Source organism: Callionymus lyra, chromosome 3, assembly GCF_982586985.1.
Source record: "Callionymus lyra chromosome 3, fCalLyr1.hap1.1, whole genome shotgun sequence".
Classification (NCBI taxonomy): Eukaryota; Metazoa; Chordata; class Actinopteri; order Syngnathiformes; family Callionymidae; genus Callionymus; species Callionymus lyra.
The window spans coordinates 39,928,342-39,944,523 of NC_141820.1; positions in this window are offsets into that span (position 1 = coordinate 39,928,342).

A 16,182-nucleotide genomic window follows, 5' to 3' on the forward strand; every position below is an offset into this window, starting at 1 on the left:
CATAAAAGTTTAGTACAACAACATTTTTTTTGGGGGGATAATTTTCTGCAAAAACACACAAATAATATTAAGGGTACCTCGGGAGTGCTCAATGGTTTTGTCATGAGTCTACATGTTCCTCCTTGTGTTTCCGGTTTTATTGTGAAATCAGCTCCCTTCTGTGTCTGTGCTAGTCTTACTTCCCCCATGTCTGAGTAGTAATTGTCCCCTGTCTTCTTAAGCCCCCACTCTCCGTTACGTCTTTGTCTTGTCGTCATCAGTTTCTAGTTCCTGTATCCTGCCGCTAAGTATTCGTACCTTGTCTCTTACCCTATTCCCTACCAAGACTCATTCCTGCCTGTTTTTGTATTCGACCTGTTTCTGCCCCTTGACACCGAGTTTTCCTTACTCTTGCTAGTGCCTTTTTGTTGCAGAATACTGGACTGTTGGATAACGCCTTTGCCTTCCCCACGGAATAAAATCAAGTCTTTGCAATTAACCTCTGCGCCTGGGTTTCTCCATTCACCTACCTGACAGGTTTGATAAAAAAAACATAGTAAAAATGATTTCCAACATATTTTGTCAATTAGGACAATTCAATTGTTGAAAATCCAGAGGAAATTGCAAAAAGGTTTAATGATTTTCTTTTGTCAATGTAGGCCCAAATTTGGCAAGGGAAATTAGTGATGTAGACCGTAATTATGATTTTGCATTCAACAGAGACAATTCAATGTTTCTTGGTGGAGTTTGTGAGAGGGATGTATTAGTAGTCGTACGGAAGGTTAAGAGAAAAAAAATCCATAGATGATACTATTGATATTTCACTTAAAAAGGGAAGTAATGGACTGTATCCTCAAACCATTTACTTTTATATGTAAAGCGTTTGATACAATTAATCATTCCTTACTACTGCAGAAGTTTGAGTGTTATGTTAGAGGTGTTACACTAAATTGGATAAGATGTTATTTAAATAATGTTTCAATATGTAAAAATTAATAATACTGTGTCCCATTTTTAAAAAGTAACTTGGGTGTACCACAGGGTTCGGTATTGGGAAGTTATTTATAATTTATTTGAATGATGTTGGTAAAAGTTTTAATATGTTGAAATGCATTACATTTGCGGATGAAACAACTTTATTTAGTTTAGAACCAGACATAAAAGAATTGACAACAGTAGAAAAGGAGTCGATCATGTTAAAAAAATGGTTTGATACAAAAAAGTTAATAATAGTAAAACAAAAAATGATGGTGTTTGGTGGTGTCTTGAGATTTTTCTTGGAAGGAGTCAGTAGACTTCATCAAGTGCAGAGAGAGAGGAAGATTGTTTCAAAGCTTAGGAGCAACAGTTTGAAAGGATTTCTCTCCTCTGGTCCTGAACCGTGTGAGAGGAACCATCAGTAGATTCTGATCCAAAGATCTCAGAGCCCAAGCTGGGGTGTAAGGCTGGATCAGATCACTGATGTAAGGAGGAGCTTGACCATGAATAGCTCTGAAAGTAAGAACCAGAATTTTAAAGTTGATTCTGAAAGAAACTGGAAGCCAGAGAAGAGATTTAAGGATCGGAGGTTTGTGAGTTCTTCTACCAGAGCTGGTCAGAATTGCAGCATGGATTATAAAATCCAGACCATTTTGTGGGAGCTTAGAAATAGGCCTGAAAGTTACTGAGCTCAGTCGGATCTAAGACTGGCTTTTTAAAGCAAAAGGCTCCACAATGGCATGTTTAAGTGCATTGGGAAAAAGCCCTGTGGGTTATTTCTTTGTTCAGAAAGACCCACGTGCTGAGCTGATGACGTCACTGCACATAGTGTATATTAAAAAGTGTATATTAAATTAGCTGTTGAATAATAAATGTCTGCGTTTGTACTAATATATTTATGTACTTCTCACTTATAATGCTGCGCTTTACAAATAATCTTTACTTACTTATTATATATGTCATATTGTGTTGAGGTTTGGGGAAATACATGCAGGACTTACATAGACCCTATAATTAAACTCCAGAAAAGAGTTATCAGAATAATTAACAAAGCTTCCTATCGCGAAACCACTAATAAATATTTATTAAGTCTGGCATCTTAAAACTCTTGGACATTGTTCATATAAAAACATTCAAAATATTATTTTGAGCAAACAACAAAAGTCTTCCCACCTGTATTCAACATGTTTTATAACTGAGGGAAAAAAATATATAATTTAGGGGTTGTGTGTCTTTGAAATATGTAAAGTGATAATTAATGTTAAATATCGATGCGTTTCATATTTGGGAGTTAAATGGATTAAGTGACGAACTGAAATTGTGTAGAACACTGTTGATTTTCAAAAAAAAACATTGAAAGGTTAAATATTTAGGATTACAATGTAAATTTGTAACGTGAAATGATTAAGAATTTAGAGTAAATTATGTTAGTTTTTTTGGTGGATAGCTGGTAGGATAGGTCAAACAGAGGAAAGGTTGTCCATACAGAGAGAATTACACTCCTTGAAGGCAGAATTGCCGATGTGGAGGATAGCTACAAATCTTTAGGCATATTAAGCTACTGTATATAACCTGGTGACACCCTGCTGGAATAACAAGCTGGCCAAAGAAAAAGGAATTTGGACAAAATACTGTATATAAAAATGTGGAAGTTGCTCACCACAGGCATGATTAGGCAGATTTTTGAATTAGCGACCGATCATTTGTACTGAATATTTTGGCTAAAATAATCTTTTAAGAATATGTGTGTGTGATGATATTCTAGCCTCTTGACAATGACATTTCTAACATCAAAATCTACAAGAATAGTTTCGCAAACTTAACCTCCGTGTTTAAGGAATTGACATCACGTCAAAGGCATTTCTTCATCTCCTGTGATGGCAGATCCATTATGAAACACGTGAAATGTTCTACATTTAGCTGCTATGGCTGTCAGTCGCCTCAACACTAGACGACTAGAGAAGAAATGGCGTTCATCAAAACATAATGAATTCTACCAGGACTGGCAGGATAAGTTAAAAATATACAAGGCATCTCTTCGGAAAGCCAGAGCCAGCTACTACTCATCACTTATAGAAGCAAATAAGAATAACCCCAAGTTCTTATTCAGTACTGTAGCCAGGCTGACACGGAGCCATCAGTCCATTGAGCAGTCCATCCCTCCTCATCTCAGTAGCAATGACTTTATGAACTTTTTTTAATGAAAAAATTGTAACTATTAGAGGAAAGATTCAAGACCTCCTAGATTCGTCTAATTCAACCAGTGCAGCCTCACCGGTCACAGACACTATGACTGATACATACTTTGACTCCTTTCTACCAGTGAGTCCTCGACAGCTGTCCCAGGTTGTTTCCTCCTCAAAGTCCACAACATGTCTTCTCGATCCTATTCCCACATGGCTACTTAAAGAACTGTTCCCCTTACTTAGCACTTTCATACTTGACATTATTAACCTGTCAATAACATCCGGCTATGTGCCTCAGATTTTTAAAGTTGCAGTAATTAAACCTCTGCTTAAAAAACCCACTCTCGATCCAGAGGTCCTCACTAACTACAGGCCTATCTCTAATCTAGTATTCATTTCAAAACTTCTGGAGAAAGTGGTAACGAGTCAGCTCTGTGATTATCTCCAGGACAATGATCAATTTGAGGTGTTTCAGTCTGGTTTAAGGGAACACCACAGCACAGAGACCGCCCTGGTAAAAGTAAGTAACGACCTACTGATGGCCTCTGATCAGGGCCATGTTTCAGTTCTTGTTCTTCTAGATCTCAGTGCTGCATTTGACACTGTCGACCACCAAATCCTTCTACAGAGGCTAGAAAACCATTTAGGCATTCGTGGAACTGCTCTTAACTGGTTTAAATCTTACCTGTCGGATAGAACGCACTATGTACATGTCAACCACCTCTCATCGACACACACTAAGGTCAGCTATGGTGTCCCACAAGGTTCTGTTCTTGGTCCAATACTATTCACAATCTATATGCTCCCACTAGGGGACTTGATTAGAAGACACTCTATACATTTTCACTGTTATGCTGATGACACCCAACTTTACCTGTCCATGAAGCCAGATGAAAGAATTCAGCTAACACAATTACAGTCCTGTATCACAGATATCAAGTCATGGATGAGCAAAAACTTCCTCCTACTGAACTCGGAAAAGACTGAGGTTTTACTAGTTGGTCCGCAACATCTCAGACAATTATTAACTAATGATCTAGCTTTACAAAATGGACTTGCTCCTGCTACTAGCACCACTGTAAAGAATCTGGGTGTATGCTTTGACGAGGACTTATCATTTAACTCACACATAAAACAAATCTCACGGACTGCTTATTTCCACCTTCGTAACATTTCAAAAATTAGGCATTTCCTTCCTTTAGATGCTGCTGAGAAGCTCATCCATGCTTTTGTTACCGCCAGGCTGGACTATTGTAACTCTCTTCTGTCAGGCTGTTCTAAAAAGTCTCTCAGAACTCTTCAGCTCATTCAGAACTCTGCAGCTTGTGTCCTGACTAAGACTAAGAGGCGCGAACACATTTCCCCTGTACTGTCTTCCCTACATTGGCTTCCTGTAGAATTTAGAATACAATTTAAAATCCTTCTCCTAACCTATAAAGCCTTACATGGTCTAGCACCAACATACATTAAAGATTTAATCCAAACTTACCAACCCTCAAGGACCTTACGATCCCTAAACTCTGATCTACTAGTTATACCACAAATCTCTAAATGTAGATTCGGAGCCAGGGCCTTTCGTTTTCAAGCCCCTCTACTGTGGAACAAACTACCGGCTTCAGTCCGGAGGGCAGACACCCTCTCTATGTTTAAAAATAATCTTAAAACCTTACTTTTCGATAAAGCCTATAATTAACTTGACTGTTTATCTCTAGCTGTCATAACTAACAAAACTGTTTATCTTAGCTTCTATAGGCTGAGAATGCTGGAGGAGTTTTAGTTTTAGTTTTAGACACCGAGCTCTGTATATCCTTCTTTTCTCGCCGGGGCCGTTCTGGCTTGGCCGGTTCGGGTGTGGGGGTCCGGCGGGTGGGGCCTGTGGGTGCCTTGGGCCTGGTGGTGGTCACCGCTGGTGCCGCGATGGCCCCGTGCGGCGGCAGGGGGGTGGCCCGCTCCCGGGGGTTTTGTTGATGGTGCGTGGGGGCGGGTGCTGGCGGGGGTGGCTGGGGTGGTGGATGGGGGGTTGCTCTGGGGGCGGTGCTGGGGCTGGGGGGTTGCTGGTCCCGCCGATGGGGTCGGCGGGTGAGCCGTCGGGGGTGGGGCTGGGGCTGGCCGGGTGTTCTGGATGACCTTCCGGCCCCGATGGCTTCGCCTGGTCTGTGGTGGGGGGCCTGTCTTGGGGTGGGTGTCTGCTGCAGCGGTGGCTGTGGTCCTTTACCCGCCCTGTGTGGCATGTGCCGTGGTCGGGGGGTTTGTCGCCCTTGGTCCTGGGGGTTCGTGGCCGGGCTGGTCGGTCTTTCGGGGGCTTCCCGGGTGGGGGGGGGGCCGCATTGGGGGGACGGCGGAGGCATTGGGCGGACCCATGTTACTGTAGTGACCATGTACCGCCCATGCAAGTGCTGCTGTCCCCCTGGGTGATGCATGGTGGGTGGGGGCGGTGGCTGGGGGTCAGTACGTGTGATGGGCGGGGCCTCGGCACCTTAGAGACCGTGGACTGCCCATCGAATACTGCTGGCCCCCCAAACTTCCCTCATGGGGAGGTGGGCTGCGGCTGTTTGGGACGGTCTACAGTTCAAAGACTGGGGGCCGTTCCCGGACGGCTGCGGCCCCATTGCCCCCGCCCTGCCCGCACAACCGTGGCCCCCCTGTGACCCGGGGGACCTGGGCCGGTGCCTGGCCATTGCTCCCCCGGGCTCATGCGGTGGCACTCAACCCGGCTACTGGCCGTGTCCGCAGGGTATTGGGGGGGGTTCCGCCGCCGCTGCTGTGGTGGGTCCCCATCTCCTTGACTCGGTCCCCTGCTATGGACTTGTTGGCGGCCTGACGGTCTGGGGGTCCTCCGTCGCCCGGCCTGGCCCCGGGGCCCTGTCCCCTGACTGGTTCTTCTGGCTGCCCCTCTGCCTGCGCCTGGTGCCTCCCCCTCTCTGCTTCCTCGGTCGTCCTCGCCTGTGCTCGCCCTCTCGCGCCCCCGGTGGTGGTCCGCCTTCTCGCTGGTGTTTGGGGTCGGCTCTGGTGGTTATCTCGCCTGCCGGGTCCTGGTCTCCCGCGGGTTCCTGCCGCGGCTTGGGCCCCTGTGTCTGGATCTGCTGTGCTAGGTATGTGCCCTCTGGCCTGGCTATTTCAACCCCCCCCCCCCCTCTCCCCTCTATATATCTTCACCCGTCACCGGAGTCTGTATACCTGTGTATTGTCTACATTTGTCCCAAACCCACACCTTTTTATTTCTCTCCCGGAGCCCCAGGGATCCACCTCCAGAGCTGCTGCTGATCCAGGGATCCACCTCCAGAGCTGTTGCTGATCCAGGGATCCACCTCCAGAGCTGCTGCTGATCCAGGATCTTCACCACGTCATCAGATCCCGAGTTCTCTCCAGCACCCCCATGGACCCTCCTACACTCTCCTCTTTTCTCTCACTATATCCTCCCTCCCTCACTCCTCTCCTTATCCATCTGTCTACCCCCCCATCCTTCCTCCCAGCCGGTCAAAGCGGCAGGCCGTCAACAATGAGTCGGGTTCGGCTCGAGGTTTCTGCCTTCTAAAAGGAAGTTTTTCCTCGCCATTGCTCACTGTACAGCTCACTGTAAAGTGTTTTGTTTCTTGCTCTTTGTTGAATTGCTGGGATCTATTTTTCCTTAATCAACTGTAGTCTTATTTCAACTGTATAGTGTCTTGAGATAACTTTGTTATGATAAGACACTTTAAATAAAATTGAATTGAATTGAACACACAAAAAAAGCTTAATTGTCAGTTTCCATGTGTACACATTTACTCTGACCTTTTTACATGCTCAAAACATTTTAAGATAATCCTGAAACGTTCCTTAAAAAATGTGTAATTTATTCTCCATTTGTATTATGTATTTATTACTACATTGAGTCTGGTTTGGGGGATTAAAAGCAGGAGCTGATCTCATGTCAGTCGAAATGGTCTGCAATGAGAAAGGGATGCAATGATGCATGATATTATAAGTAAGTTAGTAGGTAATGGCTATTTGTCTCCTCTCAGCAACTGTCACCAGTGAGTCCAGCTCCATGCCAACGACAGAGCCAGCCCTTCTGATCAACCTGTCCAACCTGTTGACACTCCTCTTGGACACATTCCCACCCCAACACACCAGACTCCTCAGAAAGTACAGTCTACTCTGAACTTTCTTATATACATGGTCTGTGTTGAAGGACCAGTCCAAGACTGTCCAGCCCCACACCGAGGTAACTATAGTTATGAACTATCTCCACCTCGTCGCCTCTGATGGACACTGGGGTTTTTTGTCCTTCATCACCCAAAGTCCAAGACCAGCTCTTTGGACTTTGAGGTGTTCTTCGCTGTTGTCCCTGATGCATCCAAAAATGGCAGTGTTGTCAGCATACTTCTTGACGAGACTCAGCTTGGAGTTGAAGCAGAAGTCTGAAGCGTAGATGGTGTAGAGGAGAGGGGCCAGTACTGTCCCCTGAGGTGCTCCTGTACTGCACACCCCAGTGTTCTGCAGCCGAGTGGGCTGGATGGTGTTGAAGGCCTTTGAGAAATCCAGGAACAGGATCCTCGGAAGGATGGCATCTTCTACTCCAACCGCAGGCCGTCAGTTAAACTGCAGAGGGTCTTGCATGTGCTGAACTTGAGACATTTGAGGATCAGTCGTTCCAGTGTCTTCATCAGCTATAAAGTCAGTGCCACCGATCTGTAATGAATAAATGGGGTAAGCTGAATATTATATTATACATTGTATTCACACTCATAGTCTTAGTTCATTCAGTGTATATATACACATCTATTTATCTACTTTACCATTACAGCGAGTCTCCCACCGGAGAAGTCATTTAAAGGTCGACTTTGAATCTCCCTGCTTCATTACTCCAGGTTCCATATGACAAGAGTCTGATAAATCATAATTACCAGTTGCTGCCATGATGTGCATTCTTTGGAGCAGTCATGTAGAAAGTGGTTCATTCAAAGTTAATGAGTAAAATGGAGATGAGTGGACATGCAACACAAGCTGAAAGGTGTTTTTTGTCAACTGCTGAATATTGACTCTCTCTAAATCGATACATAGAAGCAAATAAGAATAACCCCAAGTTCTTATTCAGTACTGTTGCCAGGCTGACACGGAGCCATCAGTCCATTGAGCAGTCCATCCCTTCTCATCTTAGTAGCAATGACTTTATGAACTTTTTTAATGAAAAAATTGCAACTATTAGAGGAAAGATTCAAGACCACCTAGATTCTTCTAATACAACCAGTGCAGCCTCACCGGTCACAGACACTATGACTGATACATACTTTGACTCCTTTCTACCAGTGAGTCCTCGACAGCTGTCCCAGGTTGTTTCCTCCTCAAAGTCCACAACATGTCTTCTCGATCCTATTCCCACATGGCTACTTAAAGAACTGTTCCCCTTACTTAGCACTTTCATACTTGACATTATTAACTTGTCAATAACATCCGGCTATGTGCCTCAGATTTTTAAAGTTGCAGTAATTAAACCTCTGCTTAAAAAACCAACTCTCGATCCAGAGGTCCTCACTAACTATAGGCCTATCTCTAATCTAGTATTCATTTCAAAACTTCTGGAGAAAGTGGTAACGAGTCAGCTCTGTGATTATCTCCAGGACAATGATCAATTTGAGGTGTTTCAGTCTGGTTTTAGGGAACACCACAGCACACGGACCGCCCTGGTAAAAGTAAGTAACGACCTACTGATGGCCTCTGATCAGGGCCATGTTTCAGTTCTTGTTCTTCTAGATCTCAGGGCTGCATTTGACACTGTCGACCACCAAATCCTTCTACAGAGGCTAGAAAACCATATAGGCATTCGTGGAACTGCTCTTAACTGGTTTAAATCTTACCTGTCGGATAGAACGCACTATGTACATGTAACCCAGGTGAAATTAGCCTTAGGTTAATAAATAGTTAATCAATTAGAATAAATAAATACATGAAATTCATCATTTAAATAAGTTACATTACTGACATTAAAACATCTAAAATAGATAAATACGATTTAAAACATTATTTCATGGCGCGGTGTTTTGTTGTTTTTCATTGGTTAAGAGGTATATCTATTAGCGAATCACAGCGCTGATAGTTGGTGACGCGGACCCGAATCCAGGATGTGAGATGCAGGTGCACTCGCTTGTGTAGAACTCCGCAGAAGAAAACGCTAAGAAAAGAGCAGAGACGTGTTTCGACGATTTATTTTCCTATTGCAAGTGTTTCTTTACCTTTCTGTCTATGTGGATAGACTGTGGTTTTGTTTACCGTTTTAGTTTTGAGTCATTGACGAAACCCGCGGAGGAAAAGTTTTTCTTTTGAAGCTCACGCACCCAGCGCGTGCTCGTGAACAGTGGATGGCGAGCTAACCCAACTAGGAGCTACGACTGAACTGTGTGTTTTGGACGTTGGAAGAGACACTTTTCTCTCGTGTTTTGGGAGAGTGGACATCGCGTTCCCGTTGTTTAAGTTTTTCCCCCCTTTCCCTGCCGAGGGATACTCTCCAGGACCGCGGTAAGACTGTTCCAGTTTAACCCGCATTTTCCCCTCTGGATTACCTGCTAACGGACTGTTTAGCACTAAAAAAACTGATTGAATAGACACTTGAACAGTTTATTATTTTATGTCTCATACTATGGTGCATATTTTGAATGTTTGAACTGAAATGTTGATTGCAACTGCCTTTTCTCATGTGGGTTTTGTGAGATGCCCTGTGGTTCATGATTGTAATACTTGGAAGAAACAAGTTATGTCAAAATAACTTCAAACTTACTGGATAACAATTAAAACTAGAATACAAAAGAGCTCCGAAATAATAACTAGACTACTGAACCTAACTAAGGTTAAGTTAACTTGAGACTGAAGAATTCAAAAAGGTTTCTTAATCTAACAGGTAACTGAGTAAAACTCAGGTTCTTTCGAATTCACAAACATTTATGCGAATGTTTGTGTTCCTATGTTGTATGTATGTCATGTCTGTAAATGTCTAAAGGATCCATTTTTTCTAACTACTATTTTCGTTCTCATTAGATAAAGCCGGCAATCTAAACTAAACGTTTGGTCTGTGGTGTTTTCTTTTGTCAATCATTATTTTAGCCAGTTTACTGCTCTTCATACGGACCTAGTTTCTAGTCCCACAACAAGTCATTATTAATATTTGTAGTAAGTGCTACATAAACTTTGGCGAGCTAGCCAGGAGCAGTTCTGTGTTAAAACAGCGATAAAAATCGAACAAAATAAAATAAATTGAGCACCCAGACCTAAACTAGACCAAGTCCGGCCAAAATGGAGACAGTTGATAGAGAGAATGTTAAAGTGCCAAACTCAGTCATTATCAGTGGACTAACAGGAACAGAGCAAGATGCGGCTAAGAGCGCCACCCAGAGTTTCCTGAGTGGATTGCAGAAAATTGCTAAACTAAGTGGAACATCCTTTGAAGACATCGTGCGAAAACAGCTTTTGGAATGCAGCAGAACAGAAGCAGCTCTGAGTCCAGAGCCAGTGAATGAACCTGATACAGAGTCAGCCAACATGGAGACTCAAAGCAAACAACCGAAACCAGCAGCAACCCAGCCGCCAGCAGCTGAACATGTTCCTCCCGCAAGAACAGTGGAGGAAGCGGAGTCATCCCATCGGAGTCCAACAAAGTCAGAAATATTCAGCAACGCTAGAGAGAAGGAGGCCCCCTTCGCTGCCATGAGCTACGCATATCCACCAGAGGTGCAACGTATGGTCGTCGAGCATGTGGTGAAAAGCGAAGCACCAGTGTCATTGATGAACGCATCATTCAGACTAAGACAGTTTTCTGGCAAAACCCCTTGCCCAAATCACGAAACAGACTTTGACACATGGCGGAACAGCGTTGAACTCATTCTCAGGGATCCAGCTCTGTCTGACTTACAGCGCTCCAGGAAGATATTGGACAGCCTAGTGCCACCAGCAGCTAATATGGTGAAAACCTTAGGCCCAAACGCCTTGCCAGCTGCATATCTTGATGTCATAGACTCTGCCTTTGGGACAGTTGAGGATGGGGACGAGCTTTTTGCTGTGTTCCTCAGCACGTTTCAAGACTCTGGAGAGAAGCCATCTCAGTATCTACACAGACTTCAGACAATTCTTGCCAAAGCACTGAAACGAGGAGGTGTCAGTGCGGATGAAGTCGACAGGCACCTGCTGCGCCAGTTCTGTCGCGGATGCTGGGACAATGCCTTGCTAGCTGACCTACAGCTTGAGCGCAAGAGAGACGCACCCCCTCTATTCTCCGAGTTGTTGTTACAGCTTCGAGTTGAAGAGGATAAGCAGAGTGCAATAGAATCTTGTATGAAGAAACACCTTGGTAGAGCAAAGCAGAAAGTTAATGCGCATCTGTTAGCTGCAAGCACTGCTGAAAGTCCCCTCACAGCAGATAATGATGTGGCTGAAATGAGAAGGCTAGTCACTGAGCTACAGAGTCAAGTTACCCGACTAAAGATACAACAAGCTGAGCTCCAGAGCCAGCTCACAGGCGGAAATGCCCAAGTACCACGAAAGACCAAGGCCAATACACCACAGCCAGGTGCAAAGCGCCAACCAAAGAGCAAACAGTCTGACAGTCTCTCAGCAGTTAGCCACCGACCAAGCAACAGACCAAGACCTTGGTACTGCTTTCAGTGTGGGGAAGATGGCCACATTGCTACTGTGTGCCCAAATGAACCAAACCCGCCATTAGTAGCCGCCAAGAAAAAGCAGCTGAAAGAGAAACAGTCTCTCTGGGATAGCAAGAATGACTCTGCCTTTTCTCGTCATTTAAACTGAATTCAGCCCTCATTGTGGGGCAAATGAGAGCTGAAACCAGTAATGACCGTCCCACCTCTAACACTGAACACAGACAGAGAAGATCCGGTGATCTACAAATTCCAAAAGGATTGGTCGGAGCGAAATACACTGCTTGTGTACTCATTGATGGACAGTCCTGCAACTGCCTACTTGACACAGGATCCCAAGTGACTACGGTGTCGCAGTCATTCTACGAAAGCAACCTCACTCACTTGGAGATCCACCCCTTGAACGAACTGCTGGAAGTTGAGGCTGCAAACGGTCAGACTGTACCCTATTCAGGCTTCATTGAAGTAGAAATCACATTCCCAAAGTCCTGCTTTGGATCAGAAATCTTAGCGTCCACACTTGCATTGGTTGTCCCGAACACAAGATCAAATAAACAGTCCAAACTCTTAATAGGTACAAATACTTTGGACATGGTGTATGAGAACTGCTGCAGTGTGAACACCGATCTTCAAGCACTTCCATATGGGTACAGAGTTGTCCTGAAAGTATTGCAGCAGAGAAACAAGCAGAGAGAAGACAGTAGCCTAGGACTAGTACGGCTACCAGGAAAGGAACCGAAAGTCATACCTGCTGGAGAAAGTTGCATCATAGAGGGACTGGCTCATGCCAACAGCCAAGCTCTAGACCGGTGGATCGTGATTGAACCCCCTTCATCATCCTTACCTGGAGGCTTGCTGGCCACAAGCTGTCTACTTACCCTACCTGACGGCCCACCAAGAAAACTGCCCGTTGTACTGCACAATGAGAGTAAGCATGACATCATCATTCCAGCGAAGAGTGTCATTGCTGAAATTCATGCTCTGCAGGAAGTGGTTTCACCCAAGCAAAGCCCTTCTGAGCCAGCACACTCCAGCCTCCCAAAGTCTCTGGAAAGTGAAAAGCTGAACTTGAACTTCGATGGTTCTCCACTTCCAGCTGATTGGAGAGAGAGAATAAAGGAGAAGCTGTGTGCTATGCCCGAAGTGTTCGCTCTACATGATTCAGACTTTGGTCGAACAGATAAAGTCAAGCATCAGATCAAACTGAGTGATGAAACTCCCTTCAAGCACCGACCTCGACCAGTGCGTCCGCAAGATCTTGACGCAGTTCGGAGACACCTTCAGGAGTTAAGTGAGGCAGGAGTAATCCGTGCGTCAGAGTCGCCTTTCTCCTCGCCCATCGTGGTGGTTAGGAAGAAGAACGGAGATGTAAGGCTCTGCATCGATTACCGTAAGCTAAACCTCCAAACCATCAAGGATGCATATGCACTACCTAACGTGGAGGAAGCCTTTTCTGCGCTCACAGGCTCTAAATGGTTCTCCGTACTGGACCTGAAGTCCGGTTATTATCAGATCGAGGTGGAGGAGGCTGACAAGCCCAAAACAGCCTTCGTCTGTCCGTTGGGGTTCTGGGAGTTTAATAGGATGCCCCAGGGCGTTACTAATGCCCCCAGTACTTTTCAAAGGCTGATGGAGCGGTGCATGGGAGACATCAACCTCAAAGAAGTCCTCGTATTCCTGGATGATCTGATAGTGTTCTCCGACACTATTGAAGAGCATGAGAAGCGCCTTCTTCATGTCCTGAACCGGTTGAAGGACTACGGGTTGAAACTCTCCTTGGAGAAATGCAAATTTTTCCAAACGTCAGTTCGGTACTTAGGACATATTGTGTCCCAGGATGGTGTCGAAACTGACCCCGAGAAGATCGAGGCCTTGAAGACCTGGCCCAGCCCAACAAACCTGAAAGAGCTACGCTCATTCTTGGGATTCGCTGGATATTACCGGCGGTTTATCCAGAACTTCTCAAAGATCGTAAAGCCACTGAACGACCTCACAGCTGGGTACCCACCACTCAGAAAGACTGACAAGCCGAAAGGGAACAGTGGTGAATACTTCAAGCCGAGAGAGCCGTTTGGACAAAGATGGACGGATACCTGCCAGACTGCGTTCGAGACCCTCATTGACAAGCTCACTACTGCCCCTGTGTTAGGATTCGCCAACCCCAGCGCTCTATCAAGATGGCGCCGCACGAGCAGCAGCTGGTTACAACAGCTCCCTCTTTCTTCTTACTTTTTATTACACTTTTTCCTTTTTTTTGGCGTCTTTTTAATTTTTTCTTTAGAGTGGTCGGATCTTGTTGCCGTTGTGCACAAAACGAGACCACTTTTACAACTTTTGCATACGGTTTTCTGCTATTTTCGTCACTTTTGGGAACTCCGTCGGCAGACACGCTCAGCGGGTCTATTGTTTACACAAGGGATCAGCTGTTGGGGTTGCGCAACACCGCTCTCTCTCTCAGCGCGGAATGGACGATTCCCATGGAAATCAAGAGAAAAAGACGCTGATGCAGAGCAGGTCGGGTGAAACAAGAGAAGAAACGTAGGTTCCGTCCCTTTATTCCATCGATCATCATGGGAAATGTACGTTCGATCGTGAATAAAACGGACGAGCTTGCTGCGCTGACCCGGCATCAGAGAGATTTCCGGGAGAGCAGCCTTCTATGTTTCACGGAGACCTGGCTGACGGAGAAGATCCCAGAATCTGTTGTTTCCCTGGAGGGGTTCAAGATGGTTCGTGCGGACCGGGACATGGATGGAAAGAGGAGAGGAGGAGGAGTGGCGCTGTTTATTAATGAGAGATGGAGCGATCCCGCTCATGTCTCCATTAAAGAACAAGTGTGCACTAAGGACATAGAGTTTGTTGCGGTGGGCATCCGCCCGTATTACATCCCGAGGGAGTTCTCACATGTGATTGTGTTCACTGTTTACATTCCTCCCTCTGCGGACGCAGCCGCAGCGAGCGAGAGGCTGAGCGCCTCAGTGTCGGACCTGCAGCTCAAACACCCGAACTCTCTCCTGCTCATTAACGGGGATTTCAACCATGCCTCACTCTCCTCCATTCTTCCCACCTTCACACAATACGTGAAGTGCCACACCCGGGAGGACAAGACTCTGGACCTTTTATATGCAAATGTAAAAGGTGCCTACACCTCCACCGCCCTGCCCCCCCTCAGCCGCTCTGATCACAACCTGATACGTCTGCGACCTGAATACACTCCCATGGTGAGGAGACAGCCTGCACAGAAAAGAACTGTTAAGATGTGGAATGATGAAGCCAAGGAGAGGCTGAGAGACTGCTTTGAGTCTACGGACTGGAGCGTGTTCTCTCATGGTGATGACATCGACACCTTCAATGACCATTCCACGGATTACATTAAGTTCTGTGAGGGCAACGTCACGCCGACCCGCAAGGTGCGGTGCTTTGCCAACACCAAGCCATGGGTGACCCCTCAACTTCAAGTTCTGCTGAACAAGAAGAAGAGGGTGTTTACTTCAGGGAGCAGAGAGGAGCTTAAAGAGGTCCAGCGAGAGCTCAAGAAGGCGATCAGGATGGCCAAGGACGAATACAAGAGGAAACTGGAGGAGCAACTGGCGCAGGGCAACACAAGGGATGTGTGGAAAGGCCTGAAGAACATCTCAGGTCATGGCCAGAGTGGAGCCAGAGCCACAGCAGGGGGAGACCAAAGATGGGCCACTGAACTGAACCAGTATTTCAACCGGTTTGATCAGGGCCCCCCTCCCCCCTCCACCTCTTCCCCCCACTCTTCACAAAGCTGTTTTTCCCCTGCTTCAGCTCCCTCCCCCTAACTGTTCTCACCTCCAAGCCACCTTTCTCCCCCCCAACACGCCCTACTGCCTCAGCTGCCCAACCCCCCACAGCCACCTCTCTCTGTTACATCTGAACAGGTGAGGAGAGAATTAAGGCGACTGAAGATCAGGAAAGCTGCTGGACCAGATGGACTCAGCCCCAGACTGCTCAGGGACTGTGCTGATCAACTTTGTGAGTTGGTCACACACATCTTCAACCTGAGCCTCAAACTGGAGAAGGTCCCGGTCCAGTGGAAGACCTCCTGTGTGGTTCCGGTTCCCAAGGCGGTACACGCGAAGGAGCCGAGCCACTTCAGACCAGTCGCCCTGACCTCCCATCTGATGAAGACCTTGGAGAGGCTGGTACTCCGCGAGCTACGCACGACGGTGAGCTCTGCGTTGGATCCGCTGCAGTTCGCCTACAGGCCAAAGATGGGGGTGGACGACGCCGTCATCTACCTGCAGCACCGGGCACTGACTCATCTGGAAGCCGCCGGTAGCACTGTGAGAGTCATGTTTTTTGACTTCTCAAGTGCTTTCAACACCATCCAGCCGGCGCTGCTAAGGAAGAAGATGGAGGACGCAGGAGTTGGGACACAGCTGGCAGCA